The sequence below is a fragment of the Ailuropoda melanoleuca genome, chromosome 16 (genome assembly GCF_002007445.2).
Source record: "Ailuropoda melanoleuca isolate Jingjing chromosome 16, ASM200744v2, whole genome shotgun sequence".
Classification (NCBI taxonomy): Eukaryota; Metazoa; Chordata; class Mammalia; order Carnivora; family Ursidae; genus Ailuropoda; species Ailuropoda melanoleuca.
The window spans coordinates 23,700,457-23,713,868 of NC_048233.1; the positions used below are offsets into that span (position 1 = coordinate 23,700,457).

At 35.2% G+C, this 13,412-nt stretch overlaps 1 protein-coding gene across 2 annotated transcripts in view; it reads left to right on the plus strand.

The window, feature by feature from the left end:
* RASSF8 (Ras association domain family member 8) overlaps nt 1-13,412 on the plus strand; it is a 126,134-nt gene that overhangs the window by 64,681 nt on the left and 48,041 nt on the right. The window lies entirely within an intron of this gene.

Genomic DNA, 13,412 nt, shown 5'->3' on the forward strand with positions numbered 1-13,412 from the left:
TGTCCTCTTTAGAAAAATACCTATTCGGGTCTTTTGCCCTTTTCTTTTTTTTTTTTTTTGAGAGAGTGTGCACAAGCTGGAAGAGGAGCATAGGGAGAGAATCTCAAGCAGACTCCACACTGAGCACAGAACTGGACATGGGGCTCAATCTCATGACCCTGAGATCATGACCTGAGCCAAAAATCAAGAGTCAGACACTTAATCAACTGAGCCACCCAGGCACCCCTCTTTTGCCCATTTTTAAATTGGGTTGTTTTGTTTTTTTGCTTTTTCTGGCTTTTTTTTTTCTGAGATCTAAAGATCTCTGTATATTTTGGATATTAAACCCTTATCAAATATATGGTTTGTAGATATCTTCTCCCATTCTGTAGGTTGCCTTTCACCCTGTTGATGTTTTCCTTTATTGTGCAGATTTTTAGTATGATGTACTTCTATGTGTCTGTTTTTGCTTTTGTTGCCTGTAATTTTGATGTCATATCCAAGAAATTATTGCCATGCCTAATGTCAGACTTCTTCTTTAGGTTATCTTCTAGGAGTTGTAACAGTTTCAGGTCTTACATTTATATCTTTAATTCATTTTAAGTTGATTATTGTGTATGGTATGGGATAAGGGTCCAATTTCATTTGTTTTCTTGTAGACATATTGCAATATATTTTGAAATCACAAAGTGTAATAACTTTGGCTTTGTACTTCTTTCTTAAGTTTTTTTGTTTTATTTTGCTTTGTTTTGTTTTGTTTGCTATCTGTGGTCATTTGTGGTTCCATGTGAATTTTAGGATTGTTTTCTCTGTGTCCGTAAAAACTGTCATTGGTATGTGGATAGGGAATGCATTGAATTTGTAGATCACTTTTGATAGTTTTGGGCATTTTAGCAATACTGAGCCTACCAGTACATGAATATGGGGTGTCTTTCCATTTATTTGTATATGCTTTAATTTCTTTCATTGGTGTTTGGTTGTTTTCAGTGTGTAAGTCTCTCACCTTGTTTAGTTTATTCCTAAGTATTTTATTATTTTGGGTGCTTACTGTAAATGGGATTATTTTCTTAGTTTCTTTTTCAGATAGTTTGTGAGTATATAGAGACACACTAATTTTTTATGTTGGCTTTGTGTCCTGGAATTTTATGAATTCATTTGTTAGTTCTAACAATTCTTATGTGTATATATGTGGATTCTTTAGGGTTTTCTACGTATAAGATCATGTCATCTGCAAACAGATAATTTTACTTCTCCCTTCCCAACTTGGATGCCTTTTTTTTTTCTTTTTCTTGCCTAATTTGTCTAGCCCTAGCTAGACCATTTCAAGAATATGTTGAATAGAAGTGGCAAGAGTAAGAATCCTTGCCTTGTTCCTGATTTTAGAGGAAAAGCTTTCAACCTTTTCCTGTTGAGGATGATGTTAGATGTGGCTTTTCATATATGGCCTTTATAAGCTGAGGTAATTTCCTTAGATTCCTATGGTGAGAGTTTTTATATGAAATAATGTTTAATTTTGACAAATGCTCTTTTATATCTCTTGAGATGATCACATGATTTTTATCCTTCATTCTGTTAATGTGTGGGATGTCATATTAATTGATTTTTGTATTATGAACCATCTTTGCATCACAGGGATAAATCCCACTTGGTCATGGTGTATGATCCTTTTAATGTGCTTTTGTATTTGTTTTGCTAGCATGTTGAGGATATTTGCATCTGTGTTCATTAAGGGATATTGGACATAATTTTATTTTCTTGTACTGACTTTGTCTCACTTTGGTATGATGGTGCTGCTGTGCTCATAAAATGAGTTTGAATGTATTCCCTCTTCTTCCGTTTTTTTAAAGAGTTTGAGAAGGATTGGCACTAATTATTCTAAGTATTCGGTAGAATTGCACCAATCAAACCATCTGGTCCTTGGGTTTTCTTTATTGGGAGATTTTTGATTACTGATTTAATCTCCTTACTCAAGATTGGTCTGTTTGGATTTTCTGTTTCTTCATGATTCAGTCCTGGTAGGTTGTATGTTTCTAGGAATTTATCTGTTTCTTCTAAATTGTACAATTTGTTAGTCTGTAATTGTTTATAGTAGTCTTTCATCCTTTGTTATTTCTTTGGTATCAGTTGTAATGTCTCCTCTTTAATATCTATTAAATATTTATTGAGTCTAAACTTTTTTGCTTAGTCTAGCAAAAAATTGTCAGTTTTGTTAATCTAAAAATTTTTGATTTTTTTCAATTTTTCTATTCTCTATTTCTTTTATTTCTGCTTTAATGTTTATTATTCCCTTCTTTCTACTAATTTTGTACTTAGATTGTTCAGCTAGTTTCTTGAAGTACAAAGTTAGGTTGTTTATTTGAGATCTTTTTTTTAAATGTAGGAGTTCATTGCTGCAAACAACCCTCTTCGTACTGCTTTTGCTGTATCCATAAATTTTGATATACTGTGTTTCATTTGTCTCAACATATTGATATTTTCTCACTTCTTTTCTGTTTTTTGACCCACTGGTTGTTCAAGAGTAATCTATTTAATTTCCATAAATTTGTGGATTTTCCAGTTTTCCTTCTGTTACTGATATCTAGTTTCATTCCACTGTGGTTAGAAAGATTGAAATCATAAATTTGCTAACTTTTTTGTGATTTAACATTTGAGCTATCCTGAAAAATGTTTCATGTGCACTTGAGAAAACATTTTTCTACGGCTATTGGGTAGAATGTTCTGAATATGTCTTTTAGGTCCTTTTGGTCTATAGTATTGTTCAAGTCCTGTTTCTTTATTGATCTACTCTGGATGATCCATCCATTGTTGAAAGTGGGGTATTGAGGTTTGCTGTTATTATTGTATTGCTATTTCTCCCTTCATTTTTGTCAATGTTTGCTTCACAGATTTGGATGCTATGATTTTGAGCACATGTATAATTATTATGTCTTAGTGACCTTGACTCTAAAAACATTGGCAAATGATTGGACATTTATTTGATTAAAGTTAAAAGTGTTTTTATGATTCACTGCTTAATCCACTTTCAAAATTTACCAGCCAGTTGCTATTCTATCTGTAGTGGGTAAGAGACTTCTGCTTCATGTTTCTGGCCTTGGAGCTAAGAACTCCTTTTTTTTTTTTTTTTTTTTTAATTTATTTATTGTCAGAGAGGGAGAGAGAGAGCACACAAGCAGGGAGAGCAGGAGGCAGAGGGAGAAGCAGGCTCCCCGCTACACAGGGAGCCCAGCGCAGGGCTCTGTCCCAGGACCCTGGGATCATGACCTGAGCCAAAGGCAGATGCTTAACCAACTGAGCCACCCAGGCGTCCCAAGCTAAGAACTTCTTGAAGATTAGATTTGAAAGTCATTAAGTCATTAATAAAATTAAACATTTATTAAGCATCTATTGTGTGTTACAGCCTATCAGCACGTAGCTAGTAATTGATACCATAAGAATGACTTTGGTCACTTAGGGAAGAGGTGAGAAGAAGTGGCGTAGAGGACAGAGCCAGAAAATCGGTAGTTAATGATAACATGAAAAAGAATAGCCCACAGAGATGACTATGAGAGAGTGACCAAATGGATGGGAGAAGCCAGGGAGAATAGGATGTAAATCAGGATAGGAGAGTGTTTGCAAAGGAATGGTCAGCAGTGCCAGTGCTGTAGAGACATCAAGAAGGTACTAAGAAAGAGTAAACTGAGTATAAAGATATGGCCCTCCAAGCATGAGCTTCTTGGTGAACTTGTTGGAAGTATTTCATTGGTAAAGGGAGGACGTACGATAGTGGAGTTTGTGAGGTGAATGGAAATCAAGTATAAGATTTGAAACCATGTGTAAATTTTTTTACTATTTTAAAAAATATGTTTCACTCAGAATTTTATTCTCTTTCCCCATATTCTGTGGGATTATAGGTGATTTTATTTTCCCAGAGCCTTTGCCCATTTACTGAATATTCTATAATGAACATATTTTACCTTTGTAGTTGGAAAAGAAAGTTGTTATGTATCCAAAAAAATATAATTATGTGCAGTAGCCTTATTTGCTAATATGTTGAAATACAAAATGTTTTTTAAACAAGTATTTTACAGACTGCTAAGGACTTTTACTGGCCTACTAAATACCCTTTTCTTTGGGATTTTCTTTGGTGCTACATGGAATAAGAAAGACTGTGTTTTAGAAGGTTCTAAATCCCTAGGTAAATAAAGGTCTGTGCTGAACTGTCTCTTGGCTGCTGTAATCCACATACGTGAAATTATAAAAGCCTCCTCTAACCCTTGAATTTTACTTCTACCTGTAGCTTACAGTAGTAGAGTGGCAGTCAATGTGGAAACAGTTGGGCCCTACCTTACCTGATGCAATTGAAATGGAAGAGTACGAAACTTCTGGTTGTCTGCTTCTTCTTGTATTATATGAGAGGTGGGGTGAGTCGGGAAGCGTGTTTTACTGACCACGTATTTTATGCAAGATACTATGATGAACTAAGAGTCTCTCTCTAATTTGATTGTAAATATATATGTTGAACCCTGAAGGAGCCCCGGCTAATTTACTTTTTCCTTAAAGCCATATTTGGTAGACGAAACTTAAGTTTGACACATAAGACTGATTTAAAAAGCAGTATTAATCTTCACTGCATTCTTTAGCTGAAAAATATCCAGGAATGGTTATATTTATAAAAATTCGTGAAACTGAAATTTCATCCAGTTTTGTCCATTATCTCTTACTAGCATGATCCCTGTTCACAAATCTCTCTTCTCCCAGAAAACTGTGTCCCCTTCACTCCTCCCTCACTGCTTCAGTCAACTGTTTCGGAGATCATTTTAGCCTCTCAGGCTATTTCAGTTTTCCTGTTCCTCCATTACCTGTATTCAGCACTAAGGGTAAAGATGGTGGGGGGTTCCATGCTCAGATAGGTTTTGGGTGGGGAGATAATATTGCAAATAGAGGCATTGTTTGTTTTTTGTAATTTTTTGTATCCTTATTACAAATACACAATAAGTGACAATTCCCTCACAAACCGTGTTTTTCATCTCTCTGGGGAAGGGTGACCTCTGGTGGCTAAAACAAAAAGCCCCAAATTCAAGAGACCTAAAGCTTTAATTATTTCACCTCTGCTCAAATTGTGTGCATATGTTCATGTTTGGTCACTTTTTGTAATGTTCCATGTACTCATTCCAAGTAAATAGGTATCTTTTGCCATTATATTTAAATCCTGCATCTTTTGTTATTCCCATGAGCTGTGCCCTCTGGATTCATGATTGGCCTTAATTTGAGATCTAAAATATTTTCTTAATAAAATATGTTAGTTGCAATTATTAATAATGTAACTATATTTATATGACAATTATAGTTATATAGTTGTTAATAAAGTGATTGTTTATAAATAATTATAGTTACATAGTATAATATATAACATAGTTATAACTTAATTGACATTAATATATTCAATTATACTTTCTTAACAAGACTGTCTCCTTGGTAGTCTTATATTATTAAAACTTAAAATTTTCTGTTAGTTTAAATTGATATTATCATTATTAGTGATCGGTATAATTGGAAAAATAGTTTTACCTACTGGTTAAAGAAGCTGTCGGTCTCAAACTGCGCTGTCTGATTTTTATTCCAGGCTACTATTTATCTTTGAATCAACCCTCTTACTAATATTTAATTGGGTTGCTTCCTCAGAGATATGTGTCCTTACCTTGTTTAGTCTGTCACTAAATGGCAGCCAAATTGTCAATTTTGTTCTCGTAACAGTCTTCACTGGTTTGGTCATTTGTGTCTCACTTTGTTTAAAAAGGATTTAGGACAACTTAAAAAGAGGCATACTATAAAAATGGTCAAAATAAATTTTAAAATAAAAATGAACCAAAGAGATAAAGTATCTTCGCTCAGTTCATACTATTAGAATGTCTAAATTTTCTCAAAATTGATTATAGTACCTTTGTTTTCTAACATATACTTGATAAATGTTATACTGATTAATATGGTTAGACTTAAGAGTGAAATAATTCTTAGTAATTTTCCCCCATGATCTAAAGAATGTTTTATTGAGGAGAAAAGAAAAAATTATTTCTGTAGCAATTTAAAAACCTACATTCTCATGCTTTATAATCTCGAGTAGGAGAGTATAAGAAGCAGAAATGGATCCATTGCACAGAATTGTACTTGTTGTCAAAGAACTTTCTGTGAGGTTCAGTGAGATGACTTTTTAAAAACACTTACTAAGTAAGATGGATTCTCTTCTTTTGTAATCCAGTATTGAATTTTTGTCTGTCATACACAGAATTATTTTGACAGCCTGTGATGTTCTGCAGAACTATTACTAATGCCATAGGCATTTTTGCTGAGGTGTTTGGTATGAAACAAAGATTCCTGTTTTGCTTTAAATGTGGTGGAAAAGTATATTATTCTAATAAATGATATTTAACTTATTTTGTAAACCAAGAAGCTGTCTTCGAACTTCTCTTTTTTCCCAAATTAGATTTTAATTAGTAAGCAGCCCCAGATTAACATCTGAAGCAGAGGATTCAACAGGCATTTTTTCACACATACTGTACAGACAAGTACTAAGTTTTCATGGTTAATTGTATATCACAAAATATATCCAAACTATGGCACAAAGGCCAGACGATGCTTAATTATTACATATCTTGGACCATTAACCACTCTTCTGTTGATAATCTAAGACATCTTAATTTCGTAAATATGTACTACGGTATATTATTTCCTATAGGGACATAGTATTTCAGTGTTCTGTAGTGATAAAACAATATAGATATTCTATCATTAGTTATAGAAAGAATGTACTAATTATTTAATAATCATAAATATGTTTTTGCAAAATATCAGTACCATGGAAATGATTGTGTAAAATACAAATATTCTCATAATAAGGGTTTTGAACTACTGGCACTAAAAAGGTCAAATAGTTGAGATATTTTTAAATAGAGGACTGGAAAATGAGTGTCTGCTTCTGAAGGTGGCTTGTTAAGTGGAGTCTGAGTGATCAGAGTGGGGGTGGAAGAGCTTGAGAGAAAAGGATTTAATAGAGATTTCAGTATCAACTATACATGTAAAACTGCAGTTATTCCCATCGTTATTGAAAATATTTCTTGTTCAGAGAAATTCAAGGAGTCTGAAAAGATGCTTCCGTGGTTTGATATGAGCTCTATGTTTTATTTATAAATGCGTTCCAAATAAATTTACCAAAATATCTTGTTTCCCATCATCACATACTAGTTTAATGAAATATATGTTTCTGTGTGTTTAATTTAAATTTATGTGCATAATATCAGATAGCAGCCTGCAGCATAAGAAGGAAACTTCTCATATCCCAGCAGAGCTAGTAACTAACATATGGTATTGGGAAGTTTGGAAATTTTATGTCTGGAAATTTTATGTCTGGAAAACTTCTGGTTTTAAGAATTTTTCCATTGAGCGTGCTTCACTTGAAAAGATCCTTCCTTTTAAGGTAGTCTGTAGTGTTTATTGGCCCAGCTCATCCATTTTTGTGATGATTTATTCATTTATTTTCACATGTAAAACGTTTAAATGTCTCTTTGGAAAATGTGTGCAAATATGTATGTTGTTGCTTCATTTTTCCTAAAAGGAAGTAGGAGAAATTCGAGTCATTAATATAAAAACAATTCTGTGTATGCTGTAAGATTCACAGTAGGTTTCTCCCCATCATCTAGGTAAGGAGCTTTGGAATGTTTATTCAAAACAAACTTGTAGCACTGTTTCATGTAGAGAAGTATATCCCAAAGTCGAGTTCTAGGTCTCATGGGAAACTTTCCTGGCTTAGTCAAACATTCCCTTGGGACAGGTGAATTTTTAGAAGGGAGAACAATAACAAAAAAGGATTTGGAAATTGCAATGCTAGTGCGCAGCAAAGAATTTTGAAGAAACTATTTCCTGGCAATTTTTGTACCTTATTTACCTGTTCTTTATAACCTAAGATATTTTTAATCCATAAAACCTCCAAATCTATTGAAAGTCAAAGGCATTAGGTAGATTTCAGTAACATGTGAAATGTCCAGTTTTCTTTACCCTTTTATAATTATTTAAAATAGGGTTAGTAATGAGAATATCAGCTGAGAAATTCTGTTGATGTTTGAAATGCCTGGGGTGCCAACATAATTAAACAGCATATGTACTCGCTTTGGCCCTGTTCCAAAACCAGTGATTACGTTCTGACATTAATCCCATGCGTCTACAAAAGCTGTTAGAGTAAACATCTGGGATCTTTTACTACCTAACCTAAAATATTACATAATCAGTTAAAGGAGCTTCTTACCCACAGATGTACTACAGAGAGCAATTTATGTGTGTGATTTATTTTAAAGCACACACGGGTTAGGAACTAAATACATATATCAGATACCTCAGCCATCCTTGAAATGTGACTTTTCCTCTAAGGCAAAAAGTAAGGACAGTGTTTTGCTCACTTCGGCAGCACATACACTAAAAAAAAAGTAAGGACAGCGTAAATGTTGCTGAAGATTTCAGTTTGACCCCAGATACTCTGTAGTAAGACTTAAGATCAGTTGGAGATCAAATTCTTACCAAAATTGTGTGGCTCAGCTCTCAAGCCATTATAGAATTTGAGCTCCTCTGATCAAAGGACTTTGATATCTGCTCATGTAAATATTGAAGCTCTGAGTAAAATTTGTGATCTTTTAGGTCAGAACAAAAATACCAAATTGTCTATAGCAATTTTTTTTTGCTTTTACAATAGAAAATGACATGAATAGTGAACTTTTCCATGTCTTTTAAAATTTTTCCACTATATTCCTCCTTCATGCTTGGTACTCTCTCACTCTTTCATTCCAAAGCACATAAAAATTTTTGAGTAAAATGATTTCTCTGTAAAAATGACATTAATACAATTATCCAAGTTTTCTGTTTTAAGGGGGACATTAATAACATGAAAGGCTATCTATTGATTTTTTTTATGACAGACCTAAGATGAAACTGAAGAAAATAATCTTCGTAGAAAGAAATAAATTTAAAGGGCCATGTATTTTTTTTTAAGTGTATTTCTTTGTGGATGTGAAAACTGTTTCTTTGTATTTAATATGCAAACCTGCCTGGTCCCTGTGGGGTTCCCCGCCCTCTGGGTAAAGATTAAGAGCAAGGACTGGAGTGAGACTCAGTTCTAATCCCGGCTCCATGTTGACTCCATGTCCTACTAGCAGTATTGTATCTAGTTAATTAGGCTTTCAAAGCATCTACGACCTCATTTGTAAAATAGAGATGATGATAACATTTTCTCAGTGGGTTGAGTTAGTGTTTGTGCCTGGCATAGAGGAAGCTCTTGGCATCTGCTGGTGTGCCTTTCCCACCACCATCTCATCAAGCAGAGACCAGCTGATACCCAGGGGGAAGGCCTGGTCAGATGCGCAGGAAGGAGGGGGATGTTCTAAGCAGAGAAACCACTACCCAGTGAGGCAGAGAGACATGGCTCCCTCTCAAGGGCAAGTGTAGTTGGGGAGGGGCTGGAGTGAAGTGGACAATGGTAGGAACTTTATCCTAAAGTCAGTGAGGAACATCCATGGATTTAAGCAGGAGAGACCCAGATAAATACTACTAATGAGTGGATAAATGAATGGGGAAATGACCTACGTTGCTTTGGGATGGATTTGAGCTGAGGAGAAGCTAAAATTGAAGAGGTTGTTAGGATATCTGCTGTTTTGAGCCCTTATGGTTAGAAGAATGAGGTTATGGATGATTATGAATTTCTTCAAAAAGTTGTTTTAGGTGTATGAATAAGTTCTAGCCCAGGTGATATTATTCTTGGCCAGCTGTGAAGATAGGAACTATCTGTCATTCGACCATACAACTTAATTACACAAGAGTAAAACTAACAAGACAATAATGTCCACAGAAGAAGGGTCAGTGCCTTGGTACAGCCTTACCTTTATTAACCTTACCTCTAGGAGTTAGTTTTTAACGGTTGTATTGGACAGTTGGGAAAATGCCCATTAAAGTTTATAGGGGAATCCTGGAGTAATCTTCATAAATCTCAAAAATAAGATACGGTTCATAGGAACTAATGTACATAGAAATTAAAACCAAAGTATTGTAATAAAAAGAAAATATCCAGAAAGGTAAAAGCAATCAGCAGCAAACCAATTGGAAGAACACTGCAGCTAGTTAATCTGCGATACGGTACTTTTTTTTTAGATGAGCTCTAAAACAATTAAGAAATGGGGCGCCTGGGTGGCTCAGTAGGTAAGCGTCTGCCTTTGGCTCAGGGCGTGATCCCGGTGTTCTGGGATCGAGCCCCACGTCGGGCTCCTACACTGGGAGCCTCCTTCTTCCTCTCCCACTCCCCCTGCTTGTGTTTCCTCTCTCGCTGGCTGTCTCTCTGTCAAATAAATAAAATAAAATCTTAAAAAAAAAAAAAGAATAGCACAGATTTTAATAGATGATGTGGAAAAGATATAATAAATAATTTGGACCTTATCCCACCCTTGTTTGATTTTCTCCCTCTTCGTCCCTGCATTTTAGTAAGGAAGTGGGAAGCAGGAAGTTTCACAGTGTTCCCTAACTTGAAATATGGACAGTAAATCCTGGAGGACAAGGAGTAAGAGTTACTCAGCCTGCCAGAAAAAAAACAAAGTTTTTTTCTAAAAAGCTTATTTATAATAGTTTGATCATTTCCACTTTAAAAAAAAAAAGAGTCTTAATTTCAGAAGTGGTTAAAGAGTGATAAAAATCCTAGATAAGGCATGGCGGTATTCATCCTACCCCTGTGGACTCAGGGGTTTGGGGTCTTATCCCCCTGCCCAACCATTGCTGTGACTATCCCAGTTGACCTCTGTATTCACGAAGGATCTGTGTCCTGCCCTTCTGGTATTGGGGCTGTAAAACAAATGAAGACCCCCTGACCTAGACGATCTAGAGATCCCTTCAAGGGCTACCTACCGGTCTGTATCTTTTCAAGTGCATGCAGCTGCTACTAAAGAAGTACTGTGAGACAGTAGATGGGAGACGATCCTAAAATAAAAAGGGGAGAAGCAGTTGAACCTAGTGATACAGCATCTGTATTTTAATGAGTTACGAACATACGCTAAGGTACAGCAAACTAAACAGACCAGTTATGAGATATAGAATTCAGTGTAGCCTAGCACTGTTTTCCTCAGAGTTTGTGAAATTACCTCCTTTGAATAGGCAGCAAAGAGAAATAGGAAGGAAACAAAGACAAGAAGCCATTTCATCCTCTCAAATTAAACAATATCAGTGATAAAATACTCTTCCTCACCTCAGTGAATCACTGCCAGTTCCCCTCTTTGGTGTGCTCTTACAAAAGTGAACTTTTCACAAATAAATTTAAAATTCCATGTTATTTTATATAGTTTTTGTATTTTGTACTTTTTGGAGGTATTTTTAGAAATAGGGTAGAGATTTTACTACCAGTATCCCATTTTATTCTATCTTCTGTCAAAATTTTCATGCCGTATTTAAAAACTTTATGACCAAATTATATTTTATTAGTAATTTTCTTACTTGTTTTTATTAGACTTTTAGGACTGAAAGTTTTATTAGACATTTAACACTTTCAGTTTATTCAGATTAGCACTTGAAATAACAAACTTAACAGTAAATTTAGGTAAGTATTTTCAAAAGCAAATATATTTCATAGCATGGACAGCCTTTTTATGGCTGATGGACGGCCATGACTACTTCAGTGGGTCATTCTATATGGGGGGGCTGTGCACACCCATTTTTGCACACACACACACAAAGAGACACATTAATGGGATACAGGGGAAAGAGCTTCAGAGGAGTGGCAGTGTCCTGAAACCAAGAACTGTCCTTGAAGGTCACCACAACGTTTGTTCCCCAAGAGTTAGAGTCTAAAGGAAAATAATGGCCCACCAGCCTGAGTGTGAAACAATTTAAAGGTTGTTTTGTTTTGTTTTGTTTTTTAAAGAGAGAGGTTAAGCAAATATGTATTAAACTCAATTCTGGGATTGAGCTTGAGTGCCTATGACGTGTGTGTGCTTAAGATCTCACCTCCTTTTTAGTGTATTGTCTTTCTACCTTGTACGTGCCTCCAGCATCAGTCATATCAAGTTGTGATTGTAAACCTTTGGATTTGGCACCCACGTTGTACATGGTATTTATGCTTTGGGTGAACTAGTGCCACTGTGATAAAATAGTTTGTTCTCTTCATAATATTTTCTCTGCTGTTTTATGCTTTTTTCTTAGAAGGTTTGTTTTAAAATGAAAGTCTCAAAGGAGGACATCCTCAGCCACTTTGTAAATAGAACTGACTAGAAGTAAAAAAAAAAAAAAAAAAAAAAAAAAATGAAGTGAAGACCACAAAGATAAATAGGCTGAAATATGTGGTTTCAATAGTTTTCTGAAAGTATTTTACCTTCTCAATCATTTATGGACACCCCAGATCCTGCATACTTACTTATTTGTTTGTATACTTTGTGCTTAGAACCCCAGCTTCTGAGGGATGTTAGGAAGCCCAAAAATATAGAACTAGATATTTGGCTTTTAAGTATATCCTCAGTGTATACCTTCATCATTGTTACCCAGGGCACATTAGAAAAAAAATTACTTGTATAACCTACTCTTTAACTCCCAAGATTAATTTGGGAAAATGATTCAAAATGCTTCATTCTTTAAAATTCTTGTTTAAAAAACCCCACCATTTTAAAAGGGAACGTTTTTAATTTGCCTCCTTTCCAACCGGATATAATTAGTGCTTAGTGAAGCCTCAGCTCCCAGTGCACAAAACTAGGACATTGCTTTGTCTCTTGTTGGTTTTATTTAATTTGACTTTAGTGTCTTCACAATGAATTTATTGGCCTGATAAATTACTCCTTTGTTTTCAAAGACAAATCCTTCCTGTCACTCAAGTCTGTGTCAGTCCTTTCTACTTTGAGCTTTGTGGAACAGTCACAGATGTTTATTCCTACATAATTGTAGGACTTTTTCTTATTTTCCTAGAAAATGTTTATATTCTTCAAGTTTGTTTTTGAGTTGTTTTTTTTTCTTTTTAACTATTGTAGTGGCACTCACAATGTGATGCATTAGAATCACAACTGGAAGGGATATCATGGGTGTTCCTCATGATTGGGCAGGGAGCCGATCCAAAGCTGTGAGTTTCTATGAAACTCCGCCTCTCTTGAAATTTAATATACTGTTCAGGAGTAGGCTCAGAAGGTGAGTTCTTAAGGTGACTTCCCACGGCTCCCCAAAAGAATCCCCAGAAGAATTAGTTTTGCTAAGTAGATAAGGCAAACTCCATTTCTTGGTTTTGCTTAGGCAGCTGGAAGTTGTCCTCTTTATCTGCTGCTTATAGATCTCTTGCGATAAATCTGGGAGGCTGATAGGGGTCTGAGTGGGTAGAGTTCTTATTTCAGTCTAGACTCCTATTGAGGCTGGATGTTAGAGGACTGAAGATTAGAGACTTGAGTTCTTTACCTAACTCT